Source organism: Peromyscus maniculatus, chromosome 8 (genome assembly GCF_049852395.1).
Source record: "Peromyscus maniculatus bairdii isolate BWxNUB_F1_BW_parent chromosome 8, HU_Pman_BW_mat_3.1, whole genome shotgun sequence".
Taxonomy (NCBI): domain Eukaryota; kingdom Metazoa; phylum Chordata; class Mammalia; order Rodentia; family Cricetidae; genus Peromyscus; species Peromyscus maniculatus.
Genome location: NC_134859.1, coordinates 60,265,689 through 60,282,325, shown reverse-complemented (window position 1 = coordinate 60,282,325; position 16,637 = coordinate 60,265,689). Strand labels below are relative to the sequence as shown.

The 16,637-nt window shown below is 49.0% G+C and overlaps 1 protein-coding gene across 6 annotated transcripts in view; it reads left to right on the top strand.

Moving 5' to 3' along the window:
* The window catches only part of Rap1gap2 (RAP1 GTPase activating protein 2), a 227,712-nt gene that overhangs the window by 41,662 nt on the left and 169,413 nt on the right, over positions 1 to 16,637 (top strand). The gene's annotated exons all lie outside the window — the stretch shown is intronic.

Sequence of the window (16,637 nt, the reverse complement as noted above, 5' to 3'; positions counted from 1 at the left end):
AATGTACATTGGGGTTTTGCCTGCATGTATGTCTGTAGGAGGGTGTCAGATCCCCTGGAACTGGAGTTACAAACAGTTGTGAACTGCCACATGGGTGCTGGGAATTGAACCCGGGTCCTTTGGAAGAGCAGCCAGTGCTCTTAAACGCTGAGCCATCTCTACCTCCTCCTGCTCCCAGAGCCTCTTAAAACAACATTGGTATGTGTGTGGGATCAGCTGGCCATTGAGTCATCTGTTACTGAGGGGTCATGCTGCTGCGCCCAGCTTGGGGCTCTCTGAGGCTTCATACCACAAATCTCAGGCCTGGGAACTGTAGGCTCAGGTCCGACATGTGGTTGCTGGTCTCTGTGGGAAGGGTGAGCAGAGGCCCCTTTGTCTTGAAACTGCTGTCTCCCCTCCCCTCACCCCTTCATTGTCTTCCCCTTTCTGTTCTGTGAACTCTTTGGTCATTATCATTAAGCCTTCTCTCTTGACACATAGCCAACTTGAAGAATCTTACATGTGCACGCCTCTCTTGGGCCTGCTCCAGCTGAATGAATTGGAAAGGTGGAAAATTCTAGAAAAAAAAAAGCTTTGATAATTACTGAAGATATTTTTTTTGCCACATGTGAATTATTTGTGCATGAAAATTTGTGCAAGGGTTCACTGGGCATGTGTAAAGCCCTGGCTGGGTTCATTTAGCAGAACACACACACACACACACACACACACACACACACACACACACACACACATACACATACACACACACACACACACACACACACACACATATACACACACACTCTTTTTAAAGGTGGCTCCTCTGTTGTCTCTGCTCTAAATCAGCTGAAGTGAGTCATCTGGTTGCCAGTGTTGACTTTCCTGGGTACAGGTGCCAGGGCCCAGTCAGACTTGAGGATTGGCATGCAAGGGGGTCAGAATAGAAAGTCTTCCTTCCACTCAGCCGAAAGATGAGGGGTTGGGGAGGAGGGGATGGTGAGCAGGGCTGGGAGAGAGATTTTAGCCTCTCCACAGAGCTGAGGCCAGAAATGCCCGTGGAACATCCTTGGTTTCTAAAGCTGCTCTCAAACTGGGTGATGGGGCCGTTGTCTAGCATGGTGTGTGCACCAGTGTGGCCCAGTTTGGGGCAGGTTGTCTAGACGGGACACCGAACTCTTCAGTTTCATTTCCTTTTGTTTTGTTTTGTTTGTGGTGCTAGGAATTGAACCCAGGAGCTAGGTAAGTGCTCTCCCGCTGAGTTCTATCCAGTGCTCTTTTTAAATTTATTTGTGTGTGTGTGTGTGTGTGTGTGTGTGTGTGTGTGTGTGTGTGTGTGTGTGTGTCCTTTATGAGGGAGCACTCTTTAGTCCAGTCTTTTGTCTCATGTGGGTACTCAGAGATGCTATGGTAGCAGTGGTCACTGCCTGGAGGATGGAGAGAACACCTTGAGTCTGTAATCTTCCTGGCTCCGCTTCTCCAGCAGCCGGGATAACTTGTCTGACCTTTCCAGAGCTTCCCAGGGGGTTATCTGCATATTGAATGAGGTGTGAAGTGTTAGGCTGGATTGCTGAGGGACATGGAGTAGAGATGTGTTTTTGAGGGGCTGCCTTGAGTCATCTAGTACAACTACAACAGTGGTTAATAGAGGCCCTGTTGGTTTACGGCAGAACTATTTGTAACCTGTAAAGGAGCAGGGATTAGAGTGGTGTGAGGAGCTGGGGGGATGGGCCAGGGCTGAGAGTTGGGTCTCAGTTGGGTCTATGAATATCTGGGGGACAGAATGCAGGCATGGGGGACATGGCATTGAGATGGTGATGTCCTGCAGGGTGAAAGACTAATTTCTAGCTTTAAGATCTGTTGACTCCAGGAAGCAAACACTTTAAACTGGATGTAGTGGCACATACCTGTAATCCCATCACTTAGGAGGGAGAGGCGGGAAGATCTGGAGTTGAGGGGAAGTTCCAGAGCTCAAGATCATCCTTGGCTATTGCCCTGGATACAGGAGTCCCTGCCTCAAAAAACAAAAAGAACAAAAGAAAACCTTTGGTGTGTAGTCTGGTTAGGCTAAAGATGGGAAACGATACCTCCAGCATGCCTTAGGGAACCCAAGAGAAGCTCAGAGAGGGGTTGAACCAGATGCTGGAGATCCACAGATGTTCGAGTAGAATCTTGAAAGGGAAGAACAAAGTTGGGGGCTGGAGGGATGGCTCAGCAGTTAAGAGCACCAGCTGCTCTTCCAGGGGACTGGGGTTCAATTCCCAGCACCCACATGGCAGCTCACAACTATCTAACTCCTGTTTCAGGGGAATCTGATAGCCTCACACAGATATACATGCAGGCAAAACACCAATGTACATAAAATACAAATAAATAAATTATATATAAATATAATATATATATATAAATAAAGGAGCAAAGTTGGAAGATTGAACTTCTGATATTAAAATTTACCACAAAACTATTGGTGGCATGATGTTGTCATAAATTTAGTACTATAGATCAATGGAATAGAATTCAGAGTTCAGAAATAAACCTTTACATATATGGTCAGGTGACTCCCCCCAACCCCCCACCCCCACGCCCCGCCCCCAGACAGGGTTTCTCTGTGTAACTTTGGGGCCTGTCCTGGAACTCCCTCTGTAGACCAGGCTGACCTTGAACTCACAGAGATCCACCTGCCTTTGCCTCTTGAGTGCTGGGATTTAAGGCAAGCCCCACCGCGGCCTGGGGATGTATTTTATTTTATATCTATGAGTGTTTTGCCTGCATATGTGTATGTGTATTATGTATATGCCTGGTTCCTGCAGAGACTAGAAGAAGGCATTGAATTCCTTGGAACTGGAGTTACAGATGGTTGTGAGCCATGATGTGGGTGCTGGGAACTGAACCTGGGTCCTCTGCAAGAGCAACAAGTGCTCCTGACCATAAAGCCACCTCTTCAGCCCCTAATAATGAAGCATTTAAAAAGGAAATCACAGTGGGATATTACTGCATGCTCCCTACAACGGCAATTATCTTCGTCACCATCATCATCGAATACAATAATGATTGGAACTCTCATAGCAGAGATATAAGATGGAGCAGCTGCTTTGGGTAATAGTCTAACAGTTCCTCAGGTGAAAGCCTAGAGTCCTGCCCAATAATCAGTCCTCTCAGACACACATTGAAGGAAAATGAAAACATGGTTGTGCAAAACCCTGCACACTAATGTTTATGGCAGCATTGTTAATGATAACCCCAAGTGGAGACCCCAGCGGGTGACTAGGCAAAGGGTGGTATATCCACAAACGGAATAGGATGAAATAAAAGCAAGTTACATAAAAGGAGCCAGACACTGGAAACCACTTCTTACACCCTTCCACTTACATGAAAAGTCCCTGGAAACTGAGTAAGTTAATCCTTTCTGAGGGCTTGGGGGTCTGTTGGGAGAGGAGGAGGCAGAGTGAGATTTAAGAGATCCTAGGCTTCTGGACTGTGAATGGGTAGTGTGAGGGTGACAGTGGCAATGGAGATGCAAGCTTGTGACTGTCCTGAAGACACTGACTCGTACTTAAAGTGGTACATAGAGTTTGCCTCAATAAAGCTTACTTTTCTTTTCATTTTGAGACAGGGTTCTTATGAGCCCAGTCTAGCCTCAAACTCCCTTTGTAGCCAGAGCTGGCCTTGAACTCCTGATCCTCCCAAGTGCTGGGATTACAGGCATGTGCCGTATGCCCTACTTTATCAATAATGCATTTTAAAAAAGAGAACCTAATTAGCTCAGCCCTTGTCAGTTTATAGCCATGCTCCAATCTGCTTGGATGAGCGATGGCTATTTCCCTAGGTGGGAGCTGGTTTGTTTTCAGAGAAGAAAGACAGGAAGACACCACAAGAGGTCATATCCAGTCCCTAAATTGGGACTAAATGATCTGGTCTCATTGTTCTCTTCCTTTAGTTGGCAATGGGGGCCTGCTGGATTCTGAAGATGTGTTTTAGGTTGTGGTTCCACTTCTTAGCAGGTCAGTTGAGCAGCCAATTCTTGCTGCAGGGGATCCTCCAGGGTGTAAGACTTTATGCTTCTGCCTCTGCTGCCGAAGCATCTTTCCTCTCTGACATGCAGCAGACACCCCTGGCCTGTGGCCTGCGTTCCTTGATTTCCTCTGCTCACTCCCCAGGGACCCAGTGTCATTGGTACGAAGATAGTCCTGGTGGTGTCCCTGAGGCACGTAGTTCTGAAGATCAGCTCTGCCCCATCCACACTGAGCACTGAGATTTTATCACCTGTGGTCCAGAGACTCTGCAGCCACCATGTGGAGAAGGGCCCATTGCTTTTGGCATTTGAGAGACAGGAAGATAGACACTTGGAGAAGTTGGGAATCTTGTTCAAGGTCATCAGCAAGAAAGGCATGAAGGTGGAGTTTGAATCCAGATTAGTATTTTGTTCCATGAGGATAGAGCTGAGTGTTCTCAGCCCACATCTCCTGATCAGGGGTCTACCTCACAGTGCTGACCTCCTGGTACCCACCTCCCTGCTGGATGCCCAGACTGAGAGGAGTCTATGATGCCTGCCTGAGGAGGGCCCCCAGAGGCAAGGACTTAACCATAGTTGGAGATACAGGGGATATGGGGCCACACAGGAACATGGAGAGGGTGTGGCAGTAGTGCCATGCAGGAGAAACAGGCTTGAATTGTGTGTTGGCAGGCCCAGGTTCTATACCCAGGCTAACAAATGGGCAAGTCACTAACTTCTCTGGGTCTGTAAGAAGGGAGAGCAGGATCAGTGAATGGCCTGCTTCTCTACCTGTACAGCCTGCTCCTATCTAGCTCTCATATGCTAGCCACATGCGTGGCTTATGCCCTTTCTTTTCTGTCTGTCCTGGGGATCAAACCCAGGGCCTTGTACATGCAGGACAAGTTCTCAGCCACTAAGCCACATTCCAGTCTTGGCTAATGTCTTCTTGTATTTTGGGGGGAGGAGTGCAGGGGAGGACCAGAATGATGGCAGGTGCTCCCTGCTGAGCAAGTAAATGTGCATGTTTTAAAGGCTGCAGCCTTCATCTCTGGATCCCCAAGACTGGACATTGGGCAGGCACAAAAGGAGGTTCTCAGTATAGGTTCACTGAATGATGAAATTGTGGGTCATATGCTTAGCCCATCACAAGGAAATAGGATCCAAGATGCAAACAAAAGGCAGAGGCAGGGGGAGGGATACAGGTGAAGAGGAGGCAGAGGCAGGCGGAGGGGAGGCAGAGGCAGGCAGAGGGGATGTAGATGGAGGGGTGCAGGTGGAGGGAGGCAGGTGGAGGAGGAGACACAGGAGTAGGAGGATGGGTACAGGTAAGGTGGTAGCATGTAGGAGCCCTCTGTCTTTGGCCTGCTCTGGGAGCTGGTTTAGGACAAAGGTACAGTAACTGAATCATAGTCAGCCCACTTTCCCCCAGAGGAAGTTCCAAGAAGAAGTCCTAAGAAGGAGCCCCTCCACCCTGTGTGTGTGTGTGTGTGTGTGTGTGTGTGTGTCTATCTGTCTGCCTGTCTGTCTGTCTGATGCATAGCTCCAGTCACCTGAGATGACTGTTGTGCCTAGGGACAGCCACAGGGACCAAATGAACATGAGTGTGGCTCAGGATAGATCATCTTCATTGCTGGGAAATACCATGTCCAAATGCCCAAATCTGAGTCTGGGAGGAAAAAGGACCTGATTGGGGGTTGGAGAGACGGCCAACAGTTAAGGGCACTGGCTGTTCTTTCAGAAGACCCTAGTTTAGTTTCCAGCATCCACATGGTGACTCACAGCTGTCCTGAACTCTAGTTCCAGGTCATCCAATGCCCTTTTTTGGCCTCCTCAGGCACCAGACACACGGGATATACATATATACATGCAGCAACACATATTTTTACATATAGAATAAAAATAAATTAATCTTAAAAAAAAAAGAGAACCCACCTGTATCATTGATGGCTCATTCTTGGCCCCTAGAAATGACACCTCTGGTAGGCAGAGAGCATGTGATGAGCTGAGTGCAAACTTTTCCCTCAGGGGAGGGAAGGAGAGGTCTGACTTGGGATGGGTATGCTGTGGTTTGACCGTAGGCCGCCATTGCTGTTCTGAGTTGATGATTTAAGCAGCTAACGGTTCAAATTCTATTAGAAACGAGGTGGTCATAAGCGGGAACATCTGTGTGTCAGTGCAGCTCCCCCGGCCACCAGCATCCCCGAGAGCAGCCACTATGGACACCGTGCAGGACAGAGCACACCACCTCTGGGAAGTGCCATTTCTTGCTTTGTCACAGCCCTTCACCTGCCCCTCCCCCCCTTTTTTGGAGACAGGGTCCCACCATGCAGCCCTGGCTAGCCTGAAACTTACTATATAGACCAAGCTGGCTTGAGATCACAGATTTGCCTGTCTCTGCCTCCTGAGTGCTGGGATTAAAGGTGCGCCCCATCATACCCAGTCTGTAAGAGCGATGTACAATCTAGGTGATTATCTCTGCAGACATCTGCTTTCTTGGTGTCAGGCAGTCACGATATCAGCTAGCGGACTCAGGGCTCAATTTCCTGGGTACCAGTGTGTGTTTCCAGGCTTTCCACAGAGCCCATTCCTCTGCAGTCGACCAATGATCCCTACTTAATGGCTCTTTTCTTTGTTCAAGGGCCATGATAAGCAGTTCATTTCTCCACTGGCTGGCAGATCTTTATTGTGGATCACAAGAGTCTTTAGGTCACCACAAAGATGTTCTGGAACTTTCTGCAGTTGACTCATCCCAGCTCCAGTCCTACACACCTGGAGCATCTGCCGAGTTTCTTGGGCTTGTCAAAGGCACGGGGAGCTCGATGTTTTGTGGGGAGAAGGTTGAGTCAGTTCAACCAGCATCTATTGGGCATCTACATTCCAAATCCACTGCCAGGCCAGGGATGGTGAGAGGACAAGAAGAGGGTGGGAAGGCGGTCTGCTCTTGGTAGCTTTCAGCCCCATAGGGACAGTGCACACAGTTGCCATGGGATGTAACAAGGGCTCCCACTTGCGCTCCCCTTCTGGAGACCTGGGCATGGCTTAGGGTGTCTCTAAGGGTGTGTGAGGTCAGTGGTCCAGCGGGGGAAGAGAGGCTTGATGCTGCATCACTGCATCGTGAAGGCACCACCGAGGTGTGAGGTAGCGTGGGTGAGAGGACCTGGGAGCCGTTGTTCTTGCTAGACAGGAGACGGGCTGGGAGGGGCTGGCTTGGGCTGCCTGTAGGAGTGTGGTTGGGCTGTGGGAGGGAGGGCTTGGGCAGAATGAGAGGGCACTCAGAAGGGGCAGGAGTGGTCAGGTTCAGATACTTTGTGGGCTGCAGACCGGAGTGAGATGGTAGGACTGGAGAGAGTGAGCCCCGGGTGGGTGTGGGTCCCCTTTGCGGAGATGGGGAGCTCAGGAATTGGCTCAGTTCAGGGAGGCAATAGGGTTCTGAGTATAAAACCTCTCTTCTCTTTCTGTTCCTTATCCTGTGATGTTTAGGGTCCTGGAACTTATACATGCCAGCTAGTAGAAGGGACTAGAGAAGGAAAGTGTGGAGGGCTGGGGAGCTGGTGTGTCACAGGGAGGCAAAGGGCAGCGTGCCCTGCAGGCACAATGTGGTTATCTTTGCCCCCAACCTAACTCAACTCTTGGTGTACCTTCAGTGGGTGAGCTCCTTGTGCCTGGCAGTTGGTGCCCTGAGCTTGCAGGGAACCATAGAGGAGCTTGTCTGATTCTATGCCCAGTGTCAGAACCTGGGTCACTGATTTTTTTCAGGATGGGCCTCATGCCTGGATAGTGCTGGTGTGTATATGGTGTGTGTGTGTGTGTGTGTGTGTGTGTGTGTGTGTGTGTGTGTGTGTGTTTACCCATGCAAGTGGACACAAGCTTAGAGGGCCTATGTGGGTGCCTGTGTGGTGCCTTTTTTGGCTTTAGCAAGTTCCTATGGTAACCATGAACAAGACTGTTTTGGGATCTGAGTCTGGGGCGGTGTGAGTGGCTACCAGGCGGATGCTTAGCTGGCATTTGGGCTGTGTCCTGATTGCATTGCCAGGCACTGGGGATGTACCTGGAGGTGCCATTTGCTAGGTGGCAAGTTCTGCAAACTCCAGGGACCTATGTGCTCCTAGTTTCACCCTAACTGGTTCCCACCATGCCCAGGAAGCTCTGGTGAGTCCATGTTCTGATTTATGGGTAGATGAATAGCTTTTAGATTTGACCAGGGCTGGTGAGTGTCTACTGATGGGCATCAGGTTCTGGGGACTGGAGCTCTTCTGAGGTGGGTGTGGGACAGCAAGGAAAGGCTCAGCTTATCCCTGGATCCCAGTGAGGGTGTCTTCCATGTGGCTGGTGGAGCCATGGAGCGGAATGGGTATAGTAACTGTGTTAGTGAGGGAGGTGAGGATGGGGGTGCAGGAGGGTGGGATGGGTGGCCTGACAGTCTGGGCTCAGCTCTCCCTGCATCCTCCTTTACCCTGATTACTTTCTGCAAGCCTTGTGCTGTGTGGCTTGGAGTTCTTGACAGGTCTCTCAGGCCCTCAGCTCTGCCCAGGCCTGACAGAGGCTCTGGATCCTATGGGAAGAGCAGGAAGGAGGTAGACATTCTGTGGTTTGTCTGGACCATCTGGGCCTCCCTGGGAGGCCGAGTCCAGAGCATCATTCCTGGGAGTCCTGGGAGGAGAAGGGAGCCATCAGGAGAGACCCTAGATCTGCAGGGTCGTGGAGGCTGAGGGCTTGGAGCAAACAAGATAAACTAGCCATGAGTTCCCTCTACCTCTGAAGCTAGTCCCTTAGCTTAAGCTTGGTTGTCTCCAATGTTGGGGAGCTCATTACCTTTTAAGGGTGCCTAGTTTAGTAGAATATAGTTCTGCTTGCTCACTGCTCTCCATCATTTTCATTTTGAATCTCTGAAACTGCCATTGCATAACCCAATCATATCCGTCCTCCTCAACAAAGCCAATCCCCTGTCCTGGGAGCTTCCCAGTGCTCAGAAGGCTCCCCTTGTGGTTGAACTCTTCCCCTTCTCCAGGCTGACCAGCCTGGACCCTTCACTGTATAAGGCTTCTCAGTGCCTGTCCTGGGCTTTGTTTGAGGCTTTCTAGGTGGCCTGCATGAGCCCCACAGATATGAGGCAGGAGCCTGCTAAGTTGCCCAGACTGGCCTTGAACTTGAGATCCCCTTGCTGCAGCCTCTGGAGAGGATGGGGCTACAGGCCTTGCTCACCTTACTATTAGTACAGGAGCTGCTTTAAAGCCGCTGGAGATCTGGAGTTTGGGCAAAGCCTTGACAACCAACTTAAGAGCTAAGAAAGCAGCTGGACAGGCCCTGGCGTTCCCTGTGGGTGACCTTGGCCCTAATGTGCCATCGAATCTCTGCCCTCACTTCTCTGTGGCTGATTCCCCAGTCCCTATCCTCAGGTCCCCTTTCCACTGTACAGCTCTTTGCCCCCTCACTGGCTGCCTGATCATTTCCGGCTCTGTTCCCAGACTGGCTCCCTCCAATTAACCTTTTCTCTCTTTCATATCTAATGCTTCCTCTCTCTGGGCTGAGAAGCCTCTGACTCACGGAGGGCCGGTCCTCCTGCCTCCTAGTTCAGGCCTATAATCTCCTGCCCAGACAGCGAGAGGCTCCGGAGTTAATCTCCTCCCCCTTGTCTCTGCCAGTGTGACTAAGTCTTCATCTCAAAAGCCACTCTAGCGGCCCTGCTCTGGGGAGTCAGATGCAAATACGAATGCAGACTCTGTTAGTGCTGACCCCACACGGGCTTGTCCCCAGGAGCTGTCGTGGGGTCAGCCCCCGTCTCTGAGGATGGGGCTGGTAGTCATGACTGTGCGGGGCTTGTGGGGACTTCTCTTTTTGCAATGCTCACCAACTTTCTTAGATCCACCACCAATATTAAGATCCTTGCTTTATTTTCGAAAGGCCATGGTCTCCAGATGTCTGTGCATCTGGCGACCATAAAGAATTCGGAGCAACAGCCAGGTGTAGTGGTATGAGCCCGTAATCCCAGCACTCAGAGGCTGAAGCAGGAGGATCTCGAGTTCAAGGCTAGCCTGGGTTTCAAAGCAAGGCCCAGTCTCTGGGGCGGTGTGGGCGGTGGGAGGGGGGAGGAGGACAACAAAACAATAACAATAAAACCAACGTCAATGAAATCAGAGGACCGGGGTGGAACTTGGCATCTGCACCTTTTCAAGACTCCCGAGTGACATCAGTGGCAGTGAAGTTTGAGAACTGCCATCTCCAGGAACAGACAAGCATGATGGTAGCCAGTGGGTCAGGTGGGGCGAGAGGTTCATGTGGACTCTGGATGGTCTCTGTGGGTGTCTGTCCTGGCCCGTGTAGGATGTCCAACAGAATCTCTGACCTCTACCCACCTATTGCCAATAACCCACCCCCAGCTGTGACAAAGAAAACGATCTCCAGATTGTGCTGAACTTCTTTGGTCATGGCATGCCATCCATAAGCATTCTATTCTCAATGTGTGCAGAAGAGGAGGTACCAACCAGTGGGTTACACTGTGGCCATTGGAGACACACAGTCGCTGTTTAAATCCTGTCCTCTACCTGCTGGATGACTTGAGGCTAGTTAGTTATCTCACCTCCGGTTTTGTTTTCTTGCGAATGCACCTCCACCCTTTCTTTCCTGGATTAGCTGAGACTTCTAGTACCACCCAGGGCTCCCTTCCCCAGCATCCTGGAGCAAGAAGGATCTCACTGGTCAGGGTCTCAGTGAGTGCTGCTTCTGCTGAGGCTGGCATAATGGCTTCTGCCTGTGCCCTTCTCTTGTCCCCTGAGGTCAGAGGCAGCGGGAACTTTCTGTAGTGTTCCTTGCCCTGGCCAGGCGGTGTTCCCTCCCGGTCTCTGACTGACTGATCTGTGAATAGGCAGGCTACCACCGTGAGAGCCTCCGCCCCACGCCCAGCTCATTCCGAGAGGGTGGAGGGGGCGGAAATCCGTGCCTGGCAGGCCACAAAGCCACATAACTGACTTGTGGGGCCCTGCCCTGGGGAGGAGTGTGCTGACAGCAGCTGGCCTGGCCTGGGTGCTTGGCTGCTTTTAGATGTCTGTTATAGACAGGAGCTGTGGGCTGCCAGTGGACTTTGAGGAGCAGGATTCAGGAGGGACGGCCCCATCCCCACTCTGCCATAACCAGAATAGGTTGAATCAGTGGCTGCTTACTCTGGCGGCAGGGCAAACCAGTCCCGGGGATGGGCTAAAATGCAGCTTCCTAGGCCCCATCTGGGAAATTCTGCCTCATCACCCTTGGGTGGGGTTCAGGAAGCCTTAGTGTTGGTTACCACGGCAGGACATAGTACTTGTAGTGCAGGTGGCCGGCCCACAGCTGCTTGGGATCTAGTCCATTTAAAGGGCTGTCACCCTTAGGGCTGGAGAGATGGCTCAGTGGTTAAGAGCACTAGATGCTCTTGCAAAGGACCTGGGTTCAATTCTCAGCAACTACGTGGTAGCTCACACTCATCCCTGACTCCAGTTTCAGGGGATCCTGTGCCCTTTCCTGGCGTCTGTGGATTTCATGTATGTATGTGATGTATAGAAGCTTGCAGGGAAACACTGATACACATAAAATAAAAATAAGCAAATCTTTGTTGTTGTTGTTGTTTGTTTTTTTGAGACAGGGTTTCTCTGTGTAACAACCCTGGCTGTCCTGGAATTTGCTGTGTAGACCAGGCTGGCTTCAAACTCAGAGATCTACCTGCCTTTGTTGCCCAAGTTCTGGGATTAAAGGGTACACTCTAGTAAAATAAACAAATTTTTTTTTTTTTTTTTAAAATAAAGGGCTGTTCCCACAATGCAGATTCAGTGGTAAGGTTCTGGGTGTACTTGGGTAAACCACACAACTTTCCTGTGCCCCAGTTTCTTTACCGAGGGATATTAATAGTGCTACACATCGGTGCTGTTGTGAGGCTTAGGTGAGGTAGTTTCAGGGGAAGCGTGGATGGAGCATAGTATTTAGTACACAGTGCTCAACAATTGCCACCTGTCACAATATTTGTGGTGGCATACAATAGTCTTGGGCTGTGCAATGCTGTGCGATCACATAATGTAACCATGTGACGTACCCATAGGCCTGTAAACATCCCCATGTACCCACAAGGGCAAGCTGGAATGATATGCACATCTACTTAAGCGTGCCCGCTGAGGACAGAGGTGAACACACCAGTGACATGGTCGCTAGACAGACAGACGAGGGCATTGGGACAGATATGTGTGTACACAAAGCCCTGAGGATCGGGGGCCTTTCTATTACGCACATGCTGGTATTATTCCCAGAGTTAGCAGCACCTGGGCTGAGCTCTAGGAGCCCAAGGTGCCCTTGTTTCCATAGCAACCGCTGTGCAGTGCAAACAGGAGGAGGAGGAGGGAAGAGATGGGAAAGCCTGAGCCAGCTTCCAGGGCCTTCCTGCCTGCTGAGCTTGCTTTCTTCTCTTCTCTAAACTCAGGTCATTCCCGCCCCCCCCCAACTCCCCCCTCCACACCTTAGATAATTGCATGCCAGACCTCTGGATCCTTGAGACCCAGAATTGATCATTGCTAACAGTTTTGTTTTGATGTGGCTCTGGAAATCGGACTTGGCCTCATGCATGCTAGGCAAGCGCTCTAGCACTGATCTGCACCCTCAGCTGACAGCTAACCTTTTATCTAATTTTCACCAACCCTTTTTATTTTAATAAAACACATTTGATAGAAGGTTTCCCTTCCCTCCATCCCTCCCCCCCCCCCCCCGCCTCCTTCCCTCCCTTTCTTCATTTTGACAGGGTCTCACCTAGCCCAGCCTGGCCTCAAAAGCACTATATAGCCAAGGAAAACCTTAAACTGCTAATCCTCCTGCCTTCACCTTCTGACTGCTGGGATTACAGGGTTATGCACTATGCATGGTTCATGCAGAGCAGGTGTTCATGCTAGGGAGGCAGTGGATCAATGAACTACACCCCCAGCTAAAAGTTATACCTCTCTAGCCCCTTTACATGCTGCCGTGGATCACTGCCCACTGCATCCCCCAGACTGAAACCCTGTACCCACGGTGCAGTAACTCTTCCTTCCCCATCATTTTCCACCCAGGTGGCTACCATTCCTCTGTCTGTCTCTATGAGTTTCATACAAGTAAAACCCTGTGATATTTGCATTTTCCTGTATGGTTTATTTCACTTAATACAGAGTCTTCAAGATTCATCCATGTTGCAGCTTATGTCAGAATTTATTTTGCGTGTGCGTGTGGCATAGATGTATGTGTTCCTGTGTGTATGGAGACCTAAGGTCGATGCTTGTGTCTTTCTCAATTGCTCTCCACTCAATTACTTCTCACCTTCTTTATTTCTTTTGTTGTCCCGTTCTCCCCCCCCCCCCCCCCCCCGTTTTTTGAGACAGTCCCTCATTGAACCGGGACCTTGCCAGTTCTGCCGTATTGGCAGTCAGTGAAGCCCAGGGCCCTCTCTCCATGCCTTCTCAGTGCTGGGATTACATGTTTGCACTCCAGTACCTGCCTTTTTTATATCGGGGGCTGGGGTTTGAACTCAGGACCTTATCCTTATTTGGCAACCACTTTACAGACTGGGTCATCTCTCCAGCTCCATACTATTATCTAGAAGTAAGCTATGGTTTTGTGTATTTAGTTGACCTTTCTGTGTTCTTGGGTTTCATATCCACAGATTCAACCAACCTTGGATTGAAAATACACATATTTTTGGACAGAGTCTCACCACATACCCCTGACTGGCCTGGAATTCACTATGTAGACCAGACTAGCCTTGAATTCATAGAGATCCATGTGCTTCTGTCTCCTGAGTGCTGGGATTAAATACATGTGCCATTATGCCTAACAATACATATATTCCAAACCACATCTGTACTGCACAGGTGCAGACCCCTTTGCTTGTTATTATTCCCTGGACAACACAGTATAACATTTATTTTTACTTTTTATTTATTAATTAAAATTTTTCATTCATTTTATATCCCAACTGCAATTTTCCCTCCTCTCCTCCTGTTCCCCCTACCCCACCTCCTCTCTCTCCCCCCATCCACTCCTCCTCGTTTTCACACAGCATTGCAGTGTGTTAGGTGCCCTAAGTAATCCAGAGAAGACAGGCTTCATACAGGAGGATGTGTGTGGGTTCTATGTGAGTATCAGCCCATTTTGTGTAATGAACTTTAGCAACCTGGATCCTGGCATCTGTGGGTGTTGATCCTGTCCTTTGAGGATAACTGTATTAAAAATTCACACAGGTGCTGGGTTTAGTGATGCATGCCTTTAATCTCAGCACTCCGGAGGCAAAGAGGGTGGATCTCTGAGTTTGAGGCCAGCTTGGTGTACTAGTGATTTCCAGGATAAAGCTACATAATAGAGAGATCCTTCCCCCTGCCTCAAAAAAAAAAAAAAATCACACATGTGACATCCTTTTGAATTTTTGACATGGTGTCATGATGGCTAGGCTGTCTGGGTTCAGAGCTAGGCCCTCCCTCTTATCAGCCCTAAGCTCTTAGACAGGTTAGTTAATTTCTCTGTGCCTCAGTTTCCTCACTTGGAAAGCACAAAACCTACTGGAAGTGTTATTTTGGGAATGAAGTAAGTTTGCTTGTGTCCATGCTTAGACTAGTGCAGAGATATATCGAACATCAGATGTGTACTGTATATGTGGCTGTTGCTATTATAGTCCTGAGTGTGAGCCCTTCCTTAAGGGTTCTGGACTCTCTCGGAGCTCCTTGAAGTTTCAGTTTCTTCTTCTCCTTCTCCTCTTCCCCTTCCTCCTCCTCCCCTTCCTCCTCCCCTCCCTCCTCCTCCTTCCCTTTCTTCTCCTTCCCTTCCTCCTCCTCCTCTTCTCTTCTTTTTGGTTTTTTGAGACAGGGCTTCTCTTTATAGCTCACAGAGATCCACCTGCCTCTTCCTCCCGAGTGTTGGGATTAAAGGTGCGCACCACCATCACCTGGCTAGATTCTTTTTAATTGCCAATTAGTGTCTATTTGTACATTTTGTGTGATCACTGTTGCATCTTGCACAGCTGGATCACTGGGTCATTTTCATGTTTTGACATCTCAAACTCTGCTTCCGCAGTTCTCTCCATTTGAACCTATGTGTGTTCATGAGAGGTCCCCATGGCAGGGACCAGAGGTGAAGCCATAAGGCGGCAGCTCTGTGTAGTATTGCCAGGGGCTCCCAAGGGGGGTTTTAACCACCCACATTCCGTCTACTGCCCTTGTCCTCACAGTTGTGGAAGCTCAAATCTGATTGGCAAGAACACATTTTATTTACTTATTCCACAGACACTAATAGAATTATGAATGAATGAATGAGTGAACGAATGAATGAATGAAAACCCTTCTGGCATAACTAATCAGATCACAGTGTCTGCCTCCACCGGGGTCCTTCTCTGTAGGCCTGGGTGTGTTCTTGTATTCTCTCTCTCTTGTTTTAAAAGCTGGATCACAAGTCTTTCCTCATACTGGTACAGCCCTCCCCCCATTTTTAAAAATAGCATTTTCCTGATTATAAAAATAGTGCATGCTCACTGTAGGAGATTTTAAAAAGTATGTACAAATGTTGAAATGAAAAAAATAAAAGTAAGCTGAAACCTACCACCCAAAACATCATTCTTCCTCCTACTTATGATGGTGGGCGTCAAAGCCAGGGGTCAAGCCTGCTAAGCCACCGGTGAGCCACTGAACTAGGTCCCTTCCACGTTACTGTTTGAATGTTTCTTAATAGTCTTATGTTTTTAGACTTTAAGAAAGTATTGTGCACCGGGCAGTGGTGGCACATGCTTTTAATCCCAGCACTTGGGAGGCAGAGGCAGGCGGATCTCAGTGAGTTTGAGGCCAGCCTGGTCTACCAAGTGAGTTCCAGGACAGCCAGGAATGTTACACAGAGAAACCCTGTCTTGAAAAACCGAAAAAAAAAAAAAAAAAAAAAAAGAAAGAAAGTATTATGCAATGTGCAATGTCACTTCCACATTAGGTAATCTTTTAAAAGGTGTCTTGGGGCTGGGGATGTGGCTCAGTTAGCACAGTGCTTTGCCTAGCATGTGTGAAGGTCTGGGTTTGATCCTTAGCACCACATAAAACCAGGGGAGTTTAGAAGGTAGATGCCGGAGGACCAGAAGTTCAAAGTCATCCCCTGTTACATAGAAAACTTGAGGCCAATCTGGGCTACATGAGACTTGGTCTTTTTTTTCCTTTTTGAGACAGGGTTTCTCTGTGTAGCCCTGACTGTCCTGGAACTCAGTTTGTAGACTAAGTTGGCCTGGAACTCAGAGATCTGCCTGCCTCCGCCTCCCGAGTGCTGGGGTTAAAGGTGTGCACCACTACAGCCTGGTGGAGACTCAGTCTTAAAACCAAAGTTAAGCACAAACAAAACCAAACCCCAAATTAAAGAATGCACTCCCACCATGATGTAAAATGATACCTACCCTGTGATTATGGGGTCCCATAATTAATTTAACCATGGCTTTATTTTTAGATTTTAATGTTGTTTCCAGTTTTGATTATAACAAATTATGCAAAGATCCTGAATATAATTTTTTGTTATGTGTTTTTGACTGTTTCCTTTGGCTACTAGTGAAGGTAAATATGTTCTTATTCCCTCCCTCCCTCTCTCCCTTCCTTTTTTTTTTGGTTTGAGACAGGGTTTCTCTGTGTAGCTTTGTACCTTTCCTGGAACTCACTCTGTAGCCCAG